Source organism: Heterodontus francisci, chromosome 3 (genome assembly GCF_036365525.1).
Source record: "Heterodontus francisci isolate sHetFra1 chromosome 3, sHetFra1.hap1, whole genome shotgun sequence".
In the NCBI taxonomy this organism is placed as follows: Eukaryota; Metazoa; Chordata; class Chondrichthyes; order Heterodontiformes; family Heterodontidae; genus Heterodontus; species Heterodontus francisci.
The window spans coordinates 11,471,592-11,484,775 of NC_090373.1; the positions used below are offsets into that span (position 1 = coordinate 11,471,592).

General features: G+C 42.3%; 1 long non-coding RNA gene across 3 annotated transcripts in view; it reads left to right on the plus strand.

The window, feature by feature from the left end:
• LOC137354350 (uncharacterized) overlaps positions 1-13,184 on the plus strand; it is a 75,925-nt gene that overhangs the window by 26,898 nt on the left and 35,843 nt on the right. For all 3 annotated transcript variants that reach the window (XR_010970386.1, XR_010970389.1, XR_010970394.1), the window contains exons 2-3: positions 9,287-9,468; positions 11,104-11,243. This is a non-coding gene — a long non-coding RNA (uncharacterized lncRNA). The remainder of the gene's footprint in view (positions 1-9,286; positions 9,469-11,103; positions 11,244-13,184) is intronic.

Below are 13,184 nucleotides of genomic sequence, written 5' to 3' on the forward strand. Positions count from 1 at the left end.
TTTCCGTCTTAAATGGGCGACCCCTTTTTTTTAAACTGTGTCCCCTAGTTTCCCACAAGGGGGAACATCCTTTCAGCATCCACCTTGTCAAGTCCCCTCAGGACCTTATATGTTTCAATAAGAGCACCTCTCACTCTTCTAAACTCCAATGGATATAGACCCAACCTTTCCTCATTTGATAATCCCATCCCAGGTATCAGTCAAGTGAACATTCTCTGCACTGCCTCTAATGCATTTATATCCTTTCTTAAATAAGGAGACCAAAACTGTGCACAGTGCTGCTGATGTGGTCTCACCAATACCATATACAACTGTCGCAAAACATCCCTATTTTTATATTCCATTCCCCTTGCAATAAACACCAATATTTCATTTGCCTTCCACTTGCTGTATTTGCATACCAACCTTTTGTTGTCCATGTACCAGGACAAGCAGATCCCTCTGTAACTCAGAATTCCGCAATCAGTTTCCATTTAAATAATATACTGCTTCACTATTCTTCCTGCCAAAGTGGATAACTTCACATTTTCCCACATTTTACACCATTTGCCAAATTTTTGCCCACTCACTTAACCTATCTTTATATTCCTTTGCAGACTCCTTGGGCTGAAGTTTATAAGTCCCTGGATATTGGTGCTTGTGGTGTGGGGGCGGCCCAGAAAATCCTTCCGGGAGAGGCCCGCCGTGGGCCTTGAAGCCGGGAAGGCCCCACCCCATTTTACCAGCGGCGATGAGGCCTCGCGGCGGTCTCCCCGCCACACGGCAACGGAGACTTTATTTAAATATGTTAATTACATTAAAATGAATGAATAATGACTTACCTTTTCGTGACAGCCATCCCACGCTGATATTCTGGCCAGTTGCCAGATGTCCCACACCTTCGGATATCCGTTCGTAGTCTGATTCCATTGAAATTTTCTAATGCCCTGCTATAACGTCCTTAATAATAGATTCCACCATTTTCCCTCTGACACCTGTTAAGCTTAACTAACCTGGAGTTTCCTGCTTTCTGTATCCTTCCTTTCTTGAATAGAGGAGTCACATTCATTATTTTCCAATCAGATAGGACCTTTCCAGAATCTAGCGAATTTTGGAAAATTAAAGCCAATGTATCTACTATCTCAGCAGCCACTTCTTTTAAAACCCTAGGATGAAGCCTCTCAGGACCTGGGGACTTGTCAGCTTTTAGTTCTAATCATTTTTTTCACTACCCTTCCCTCCCTTTCACCTCCTAATTCACAATTATGTCTCGGATGTTATTTGTATCCTTTACAGCAAAGACAGATGCAAAAATCTGTTCAGTTCATGCGCCATCTCCTTATTTTCCATTATTAATTCCCCAGACTCACTCTCTAGAGGGCTAAAGCTCAATTTACTTACTCTTTTCCTTTTTCAATACCTGTAGAAACTCTTACTGTCTGTTTTTATATTTCTAGCTAGCTTTCTCTCGTACTCTAATTTCTCCCTCCTTATTAATCCTTTAGTCATTCTTTGTTGTTCTTTATATTCTGTCCAATCTTCTGACCTGCCACACATCTTTGCGGAATTCTATGCTTTTTCTTCTGATTTGATAACTATCTTTAACTTCCTTAGTTAGTCACGGATGGAGCATCCTTCCCTTAGAGTCTTTCTTTCTCACTGGAATGTATCTTTTCTGAGTATTCTGAAATATCCTCTTAAATATCTTCCACTGTATCTCTACTGACCTATCCCTTAACCTAATTTCCCAGTTTACTTTATCCAGCTCTGCTTTCATGTCCTCATAATTGCCCGTATTTAAGTTTAAAACACTAGTCGTAGATTTGCCCTTCTCTCCCTCAAACTGCATGTGAAATTCGATCATATTATGATGATCACTGCTGCCTAGGGGCGCCTTCACTATGAGGTCATTAATTAATGACCTTTAGTGGGGCTTTGAGGCATAGTCTCTGCTAATTTTGCTGATCTAAGCCAGTGGTGCTATAATTGGCCTCAGCATTCCTGAACTGTTTAACCAATCTCCTGTTCCTGTGAATCCAGCTGGGAGTATGGGAGTAGATGTCAGGTGGGATGGGAATATGAGGATAGTGTGGGAAAAAGGCATTGAAGTGGATAATCAGCCATGATTGTATTGAATGGCGGAGCAGGCTCGATGGGCTGAATGGCCTACTCCTGCTCTTATGTTCCTATGATTGCTCCAAATAGTTGTATATCCTGCTGACATACCAGCAAGGTTCAGACATTTGAGTGGTGCATCCCATATATTGAATTATGACCCACATAAGTCAACATCAATATCTTCATAAGGTGAGGGGAGACATTAGGAAAAGAAGGAAAAAGCACAAGCTGATGGCTTCACTAAATAACACCGTTTATTTCTCAGGTTTGGGTGGAATGAGGGGTGGCTAGTTTCGTCCACCCTACCAAGGTGAGCTTGTTGAACCAGTTTATCTGCTTGCTTCTGGGTTGGATCCAAAAAAAGCCCTGTGAACTTTGCTCCACATGCTGTTCTTTCCTGAACAGATTCTACCCACTAGTGGGAGGATGTACAAAATCTATTGCATTAATTCCGTGTATTCCTACTGCTTGGCTTTGCATACTGCCCAACAACAATTCAGTACAGTCTTGTGGCCCTGGTGCGATTCGTATATATTTTATACTTTAAAATATTCCATGTTGCTACTGTTTTCTATGTCAAGAGCTTATGAGTCCTGTTATTTGTTGAGGTACCATTCAATAAAATAGTGAAGGACAATGTTCTTATTTCTTGATTTTGCTAGGATTAATAATCTTTACCATGTCCCAGTAAAATCCCACCCTCTTGTACAGAGTTAAAATCAGGCCCCATTGGTTCTGAGTCTAGAAAACTCAAAAGGCTAATTTACAGAACTTCAAATATGTTTACCTAAAATGTGCAGAAGAATACTTTGTTTTAGTACCTTGATATAGTTGGGCATACCAAACAATTCAAAACCTACTGAGTTTCTTTTAGGATAAAAACTGTGGTTTTGAAATTATGTTCCACATAACCAGATAGCAGTGCATTAAGTTTCCTGTCACAAGTAAACTAGATCTTTTCAGGAGGGATAACAAATTAGTCTGATAGTAGCACCAGAGAGTAACTTTAATTTTTACTTTAAAATGTCGCACTTAGCGGGGCTGCTCATACTTAACCTATTTCCAACTAGTCGTTATTTTAGTGTTATTACTTCACCAACTTGGGCTTAACCAAAACATCCTCAGTCTGAGCAGTATTATTATGAGGGACAGTAGCATAGTGGTCATTTTACTGGACTAGTAATCTAGAGGCCCGGACTAATGCACCAGGGACATGAGTTCAAACCCCACCATGGCAGCTGGGGGAATTTAAATTCAATTAATTCACAAATCTCAAATAAAATGCAAGTCTCGTTAATAATTGTCACGAAACTGCCAGATAAAAATACATCTGGTTCACTAATGCCCTTCAGGGGAGAAGGGTAGGCCATCCTTTCCCGGTTTGGCCTACATGTGACTCCAGATCCACAGCAATGTGATTGACTCTTAACTGCCCTCTGAAATGGCCTAGCAAGCCACTCAGTTCCAGGGCAATTAGGGATGGACAGTAAATGCTGGTCTTGCCTGTGACGCCCACATTCCAAGAACAAAATAAAAAGAAAAATTAGAGTGCTGCAGGTTTAATTGCTTTGTACAGCACATGGAGAATACTTGGCATCAGGTGGCAGGACAGTATCTCCAACACAGAAGTCCTCGAGGCGGCCAACATCCCCAGCGTATACACACTACTGAGTCAGCGGCGCTTGAGATGGCTTGGCCATGTGAGCCGCATGGAAGATGGCAGGATCCCCAAAGACACATTGTACAGCGAGCTCGCCACTGGTATCAGACCCACCGGCCGTCCATGGCTCCGCTTTAAAGACGTCTGTAAACGCGACATGAAGTCCTGTGACATTGATCACAAGTCGTGGGAGTCAGTTGCCAGCGATCGCGAGAGCTGGCGGGCAGCCATAAAGGCGCGGCTAAAGTGTGGCGAGTCGAAGAGACTTAGCAGTTGGCAGGAAAAAAGACAGAAGCACAAGGGGAGAGCCAACTGTGTAACAGCCCCAACAAACAAATTTTTCTGCAGCATCTGTGGAAGAGTCTGTCACTCTAGAATTGGCCTTTATAGCCACTCCAGGCGCTGCTTCACAAACCACTGACCACCTCCAGGCACTTACCCATTGTCTCTCGAGACAAGGAGGCCAAAGAAGAAGACAGCACATGACATGTGCAATCCATATAAATGATTTGGATGAGGGGAGCAAATGTAATATTTCTAAATTTGCTGATGACACAAAACTAGGTGGGAATGTGTGTTTTGAGGAGGATGCAAGGGGATTTCAAGGGTACTTGGACAGGCTAAGTGAATGGGCAAGAACATGGCAGATGGAATATAATGTGAATAGGTGTGTAGTTATCTACTTTGGCAGAAAAAACAGAAAGACAGAGGCCGTAATTTGACATCCCCGTGGGAGCAGGCAGGGGGTGGGGGGGGGGGGGGGGGTGGCGGGTGGGGAGTGTAAAATTGATTGGGAGGCAGGGGGTGCTGTTCCAATTGCCTTCCTGCCCCTGTTGCAATTTTATTAATTGCCAATTAAGGGCCACCTCCCACCGCCACTGGTATATTACCAGTGGCAGGCAGGTGACTCAGCATCTCAGGAGGCTGCCCAGTAAAATCTGGTGACCTCCTGGCAGGCTGGGTAGAGGGGGCTCTCCAAACCGAGCACACTGCGCCCCATGGAGGGCTCCCCTATGGCACAAGGCAACCCCACTGGTGCACATTTAGCCCCTTCCCCCTTGCCTCACTGAGGCCCAGCCAGTTGTCCCCAGTGAAGCTCCACACACCTTAATTCCGGGGCCTCGTCCATTGCTGCTGCTCTCGCTGGGTGCAGTTCCAGCAGTGGCCACCGCTCCCGGTGGTGCTGCTGGAACTGAGAACTGCGGGCCCGCTCAGAGGGGTGGAAGTCCCGCCCAAGGCCAATTAAGGGTAAACGTTAAATCACTGTGTAGCTTCCAGGCCTGGCAGATGTGGGCTCGCCACCAACCTTTTGGCCAGTGGGCAGGGCCTCCGCCCCAATGTAAAATTCTGGCCAGCGTATTTCTTAAATTATGAGAGGTTGGGAAGTGTTGATATCCAAAGGGACCTGGGTGTCCTTGTTCATGAGTCACTAAAAGCTGGCATGCAGGTACAGCAAGCAATTAGGAAAGCAAATGGTATGGTGGCCTTCATCGCAAGGGATTTGGAGTACAGTAGTAAAGATGTTGTTGCAATTATATAGAGCCTTGGTGAAACCGTACCTGGAGTATTCTGCACAGTTTTGGTCTCCATTTAAGGAAGGATATACTTGCCACAGAGGGAGTGCAATGGAGGTTCACCTGACTAATCCCTGGGATGGCGGGCATTGTCTTATGAGGAGAGATTAAAGAAACTGGGCCTGTATTCTCTAGAGTTTTGAAATGAGAGATGATCTCATAGAAACTTATAAAATTCTTACAGGGCATGACAGGGTGGATGCAGATAGGTTGTTTCCCCTGGCTGGTGAGTCTAGAATGAGGAGACATTGTCTCAGAATAAGGATAGGCCATCTAAGACTGAGATGAGGAGGAATTTCTTCACCTGAAGGGTGGTGAATCTTTGGAATTCTCAACCCCAGACAGCTATAGAATCTCAATCATTGAAATCATTCAAGAGAAATTGATAGATATCTGAATACCAGTGACATCAAGGTATGTGGGGATAGCGTTGGAAAGTGGCATTGAGGTAGATGATCAGCCATGATGTAATTGAATGGTGGAGCAGGCTTGATGGGCTGAATGGCCCACTCCTGCTCTTATGTTCCTATGAACATGGGCAGCCTTTATTGATCATCTCTTATTGTGCCTATATCGCTGCAGTTTAACGGAGTACTGATGAAAGCTTCACTAAAAAAAAAAGCTCTCGCGATAAAGTACCTGCCTGGAGTCTAATATGCTCAGGCATATTTTCAATGGATGAAATCAGTGTGGTAGTGCAATGGTTATGATGCTGGGACTAGCAACCTAGAGGCCTGGAGAGATCATTCAGAGAATGAATTTAAATCCCACCCTAACAAAATCTGGAAACCAAAATTGTCAGTAAATGTGATTGAGAAGCTAGCGATTGTTGTATGAATGCAACTGGTTCACTAATAGCCTTCAGGGAAGGAAAGTTGCTGTTCTTACCTGATCTGGAAGCATATGTGACTCCAGTCCCACACCAATGTGGTTGACTCTTAACTACCCTTACGGGGCATAGATTTAAGGACGTAGGAGGATTAGAGGGAAGATAAGGAAAATAAATTTCACCCAGCGGGTGGTAGGGGTCTGGAACTCACTACCTGAAAGGGTAGTAGAGGCAGAAACCCTTAATTCATTTAAAAGGTGTCTGAATATGCACCTGAAGTGCCGTAACCTCCAGGGATACAGACCAAGCTCTGGAAAATGGGATTAGGATGGGTGGCTCGTTTTTCAGCTGGTGCAGACACAGTGGGCAGAGTGGCCTCCTTCTGTGCATAAATGTTTCTGCATTTCCTAAATATTAAAAAGATCTGAAAAGGAGAAATGTGCAGGGATGTGGAGAGGGGGCAGAGGAGTGGCAGTAGGTGAATTGCTCCTTAGGAGAACCGGCATGGACATGATGGGTCGAATAATCTTCTTCTGTGCTGTAACAATTCTATGATTCTATTTTCTGTGAAACATTCCAGCAAGCCACTCAGTTGTATCAAACAGAAGAAAGCCCATCATCACCTTCTCAGGGTAACTAGCGTTGGCCATAAATGCCACGTCCCAAGAATGAATTAAAAAGATGGCAAGCTGAAAGCAATTAATGAACAATTCTCATTCTCAACTTCTTATGGGCAGATGCATATTTTTATTTTCAACTTTTGAAGTGTAGTCACAGTTGTAATGTAGGAAACGTAGCAGCTAATTTGCACACAGCAGGCTCCCACAAACAACAATGTGACAATGACCAGATAATCTGTTTCTGTGATCTTGATTGAGGGATAAATATTGACCAGGACACCAGGGAGAACTCTCCTACTCTTCTTCAAAATACTGCCATGGGACCTTTTACATCCACCTGAGAGAGCAGAGAGGGGCACAGTCTTATACAAAAGGTGACACCCCCAACAGTGCAGCACTCCCTCAGTACTGTATTGGAGTGTCAATCTTGATTGTTCTGCTTGAGTAGGATATGAACCCAAAACTCTTTCTAACTCAGAAACAAGAGTACCATCAACTGAACCACGTGTGTTAGTAACTGGTTAAACGCTATGGTGGCATATGACAAATGGTGTTCCTCAGGAATCTCGGCTGCAGCCTCAACTTTTCACCCTATTTACCAATGATTTGGGTCAAAGACGTGTATCCAAGTTTGGACATGGCACTAAGTTGGGAGACAAAATAAGTTGTGTAGATGAAAGCAAAAAGTTATGAAAGGATACTGTCATGCAGGCCCCCACCTGCCAAGAATGAGGCACATTAATTTTGCCACATGGACATTAAACTTCAAATTGTTGCTGGGAGGAAGAGAAGGCCTGTTACAAGGAATTGCCAGGCTCCTGGTTGGAAAGACATTTTTGCACATTAACAGATGGTATTGGAACAAAGGAGCTATCCCCTGCTCCTATACAATAAACAGAAGAGACCTGGTCAAACCAGTCGGTCACGTGACCACCTGCTGGCCAACTTGGGGGAGTTTTAAATTGGAGAGACAGTGTTTAAACTGGCAGAAGGCAGTTTTGCTCCTGTCTGCTCCCATCTCTTTCTCACCAGCTTCAGAATCCATTGAAGACACATGAACCCCCAAGAGAGAAAAGTCTCCTACAGTGAACAAGGTTTAAGAAGAATATTGGGCCACAACGAAAAGCAAGATCTACCTACAAGCAAGGACTATACAGTAAGCTTGAAGATCCGTAACCAAAGATTCTTCAGATACTGCCTCAAACCTTTCCACTTTATCTTTTCTTCTCTTTTCTGTCCCTTTCTGCTGTGTATGTTGCGTATGCATGCTAGCATGGGAACGTCGTGTATCCATAGGCATTAACCGAATTAGAGTTCAAGTTTTAGTAAATTTCACTTTTCTTAAGAAAACTTGGACCTAAGAAAGCCTGTTTGTGCTTTTTTCTTTGCCTTATAACTGGAAAGCAGTGAACAAGAATTCACCAAGGAGGAGTTCAAAACACAGTGTGTTTAAAATAAAACCCTGTTACAGTAAGACCAGGTGAAGGCTGAGCAGGAACCCTAGACACCTTTCTCACCTGGTTGTAACAACATAGACAGAATATGTGCCTAGACAAGCTATACCAGATGGAGTTCAATGTGGGAAAAGTGTGAGGTCATCCACTTTGGATCTGAGAAAGACAAATCAAAATATTTTCTTAATGTTGGGAGACTAGGAGTTGTGTAGGAACAACGGAATTCAGGTGTCTAGGTATACAAATCACTAAAAGCTAGTGCACAGGTACAAGAAGTAATCAAAAAAAAAATTGTATGTTGGCCTCTAAGTCAAGCTGGTTGGAATTCAAAGTGAGGAAGTGATGCTTCAGTTGTACAGAGTCTTTGTCAGACCCCTTCTGGGATACTGCATTCAGATTTGGGCACCGAACCTCAGGAAAGATATATTGGTTTGGAGGAAGGAAACAGTGCTGATTCAACAGAATTATACCAAGCTTAATGGGTTAACTTATGAAGACAGGTTGCAAAAACTTGGCTTGTATACCCTTGAGTTTAGAAGATTGAGGGATGATCTCAACAAGGTCTTTGAAAAGATAAAGGGATTTGAGAGGTATAGTGAGTCTATTTCCTCTGGTAGGGAAATCCAGAACATGTAAGCATAATCTTCAAATTAGAGCTAGGCTATTTCGGAGTAAAATCAAGATGCACATCTTCGTACAATGTGTAGTGCAGATCTGGAATTCTCTCCCCAAATTTTCCCGACAGAGATCAATAGATTTTTGTTAGGTAAGGGTATCAAGGGATATGGAGAAAAGCAGGTGGATGGAATTAAGATACAGATCAGCCGTGATCGAATTGAATCGTGGAATGGCTTGAGGGGCTGAATGGCCTCCTCCTGTTCCTATTAATAGATACTTGCAATCCAGATGATGTGTGACCACCTGTTCATTCGCATCATTTGCAATTGTTCATACTATTGTATTTTTAATCGTGGATGATTGACACCTCTGATTTCAGAGGCCTGAATTAATTAAGTACTGAAGAATTATCCCATTGCCTTTATTCTTAACAGGATATTCAATCTCCATTGAAAAACTGAGATTCACATCATCAATGTAGCAACGTTTGGGCAGTACTCTGGTGCAGCAGATTATTCAGTGGTGTGAAAATCAGGTGGTTCTACAATGGACAGGCCAGATTATAGCCCAGGTGTGAACCTGATAGTGACACCCATATCTGGAAATCAACCACAAGGCAAGCTTGCATGTTTCAGCCAAATGTTGTTTTTTGCTTACTAGACAGTATGGTAAATGCATTTATTTACAAAGACTATTTTAACCTCCTCTGGACAGATTCTAATTTAGTTGTTTTTAAATATTGCGCTAATCAGTAACTTGTATTATTTGGATTCTCTGTGTTAACTGACATGTAAAAAACCCAACTAACAATTTTAGCCTGGATGCATTGTTTTGATGGTGAGGTATTTTCTGCCTTCTCAAGTGCCTTCTGTGAAAGACAGGAGAACATGGTGAACATTGTATGTGATCTGTCATTTAAGGGTTAATTGTTAAATTTCAGTGCACTAACTCATTTTCAGCAGCAACAATAACTTGCATTTATATAATGCCTTTGACATAGAAAAAACATCCCAAGGTGCTTCACAGAGGCATAATGACCCAAAATGGATGCTGAGACAATAAAGAAGCTATTAATGGGGTGATTAAGAGCTTTGTCAAAGAGGTGAGTTTAAGAATGGTCTTAAGAGAGGAGAGGAATGTGGAGAGACAGAGGGATTTAGGTAGGAAATTCCAGAGTGTGCAGTCTGGGCAGCTGATCATTCTACCACTAGTGGAGGGATGAAGGGAGGAGAGAATACACAAAAGGCAAGAGTCAGAGGTACAGAGCGACTAGAGGAAGTGTTAGGGCTGGAGGATGTTTCAGGATTAGGGAGGTGCAAGGCCACTAAGGTATTTCAACACAAGGATGAGAACTTTAAAATCAAGTCATTGGCTGATTGGGAGCTAATATAGGTCACCACGAGCAGGGGTGATGTGTTCACAGGACTTGCTGGTGGATGGGATATGGGCAGCAGAGTTGTGGATGAGCTTAAGTTTACAGAAAGTGAAGAGTGGCAGATAGGACAGGAGAGCTATAGAACAGTTGAGTCTGGAAGTGTCAAAGGCAAGGATAAGACTTCCAGCAGCATACGGCCTGAGGGACATGCAATGTTATGGAAGTGGAAGTAGGCAGTTTTTGTGATAGATATTGTACAGGTGCAAAAATTATAATTAGGATTGAATAGGATGCGAAGATACTAAATAGTCTGGCTTGGCCAGAGATAATTGTCTTATTATAGTCCAAGTTTTGGCTCAGAAGAGACTAAGTCTGCTTGAGGAAAAAGCTTTTTTATTGCAAATAAAAGTCTTGATAAAAAAAACTGAATTGAAACACGAAAGCTAAATTGGCTAAGTGTCATTCATACACTAAATTGTTTGCTTTAAGATGAAATGTAAGCAACTATGAGGAACAAACAGCAGTTACTATGAGGAAAAAGATCAGAAATCTGGAAATAATACTGGAATTGGCCACATAGTAAATGGAAGATGAAATGTCACTGCAGCAGCAGGCAAGGAAGGAAAGTCTTGTGCACCCCAGTTAATAATACTTAAACTGGAGCCTGAAAAGGAGTATCATAAGTACGAAGCTAAGGAAGAGAAACATCAGTGTATATTCAAGGATAAAGAAAAGGAATGTCAGCATGAGGAGAGCTCGTTCATGAAATACACTCTTTTCCATGAGCATAAGATAAATGTATTGGGGAACAGCCCAGACCACATGGTGATCATGGCTCACTACTGTTCGTTGGTTTCCTCTTCCTTTGCTTCTCAGACAAAACAACAGCACCTTCTTCCAAAGATTCAACCGTGGTTTGAAATGTGAATAAATCACTTACGTTGAATGGAAGTACGATTGGTGGCTTTAATTCCTGAATCACCTGAGAAGGTCTTGGTTGGTTTCATGATCATTTGGTAAGGCAATTTTTAAAAAATTAAGACATAACCACATGTCTGTAATCTCATACATCTTACGCAATTTTAGTTTTGTGAAATATGTCAGCCTAAATTCCATGCTGTTGGCATTTTATATAGTGGATGACATGGTGCAATCTATAATGAATAACTAATGAATTCTTATGGGTTCAATAGACATATTCTGCCTGTTCATAAGGTAGATAAGTATAGCCACCTTTCCTTCTGAATGGTCAGTAATGTTTTTATCCTCTACTCTTGTCCTCACTTTATCAACATCTCATACCACCTACACCCTTGCCACTCTTTTGAACTTGTTGTCATTTTCTGAAAAACTTTATAATCCATTCATCTTTTTGATTTTTATTAATTTTTTGGGACAATTTTAAGAGGAGAAATTCAATGCCACTTGCTTCAGTGAATGGCATTTTGTGTCCAGAAAGAATTTTAATTTAATTCTTTCACATAACTATGTTCATGCTCCATAATTTATGGATTTTTCCTTAATGAGGTCCACAACTCGGTGGCACAGTGGCGCAGTGGTTAGCACCATAGCCTCACAGCTCCAGGGACCCGGGTTCAATTCTGGGTACTGCCTGTGCGGAGTTTGCAAGTTCTCCCTGTGACTGCGTGGGTTTTCTGCCAGGTGCTCCGGTTTCCTCCCACCGCCAAAGACTTGCAGGTGATAGGTAAATTGGCCATTGTAAATTGCCCCTAGTGTAGGTAGGTGGTAGGGAATATGGGATTACTGTAGGGTTAGTATAAATGGGTGGTTCTTGGTCGGCACAGACTCGGTGGGCAGAAGGGCCTGTTTTAGTGCTGTATCTTTAAATAAAAATAAAAATTTAAAAAATTTTTAAAAACTCATTTTGTTTCAGTTACTGCTCATTACACAAAGATTAAAGGAGTCATTTCTGTAGTTAAGCATTTTAATTTCATGTTTTATATTGTATTTATTTTGAACTTTCCATCAGCAGCGTCGTAACATAAGGAACAATTACTTATTGGCCAAGCAGTAATAATGGCCAGACTTGTTTAAATATCACTGAACATTGGTCAATCTACTAAATGCACTTGTCATATATATTACATGAAGAGGTTTTATAAAGGAAATAATCAAGAATGTACTCAGATTGCTGTCAAAAGGTATTTGAATAGACATGAGATGAAAAGGTAACAGGAATAACAATGATTATTTTAAGGCCAGAAAAAATGATTTGACTCCCTCCTTTTATATTCTCCCCGTCTCTCCTGATGGTGATGATTTTTGCAAGAGTATTCTTTTGTGGGAGCTAACAATTATTCATCATGTAAGCCCAGCTCTGCTATTTGTGAGAAGTCATGATCTATGAACCTGACTCACCCAATGTTCCCAAGAACATACTTTCCAGTCGGGAGTCATTAGACAGCAATCAAGAGCAGGAATTTGTTATAGCTCCGGACAAGAGATCTGTTTGTTGTATTTCATGGAGACTTTTGTTTTGTAAAAGACTCTGCAGACTGCTGTGGTGCACTGTTTAAACAGACTGTCTTTTCTGTAATTGGACATTACTTGCTGTAAAATGCACTGCTGTGAGTCCTGCCGTAAGTCCCACCCTGCCTCCAACTCATTGGTTGACACGATTCAGCTCATTGACTGATACCTTGGGGATCATTTTAACTGCCTGAGGGGGTAGGGGAGTTGCCATTGGGGGGGAGGGGGGGAGCGGGCGGGGTGCGGGATTCAGGTGCAGGCCAAGAATAGGCACCGACATGCTGCACCATGGACATTTCACACAATTATTGACTCAGCCACGGACATGGGGGCAATTAATCTGCGTGTATCTGCAATTAATGTGTATAGCCAATCTAATGCCATCAAAACACAGTCCAATTTAAAACACATTTCTCCCTATAAATAAAGTAGCTAAACATGCAAATATCAATGGAGAGCTGCACAAC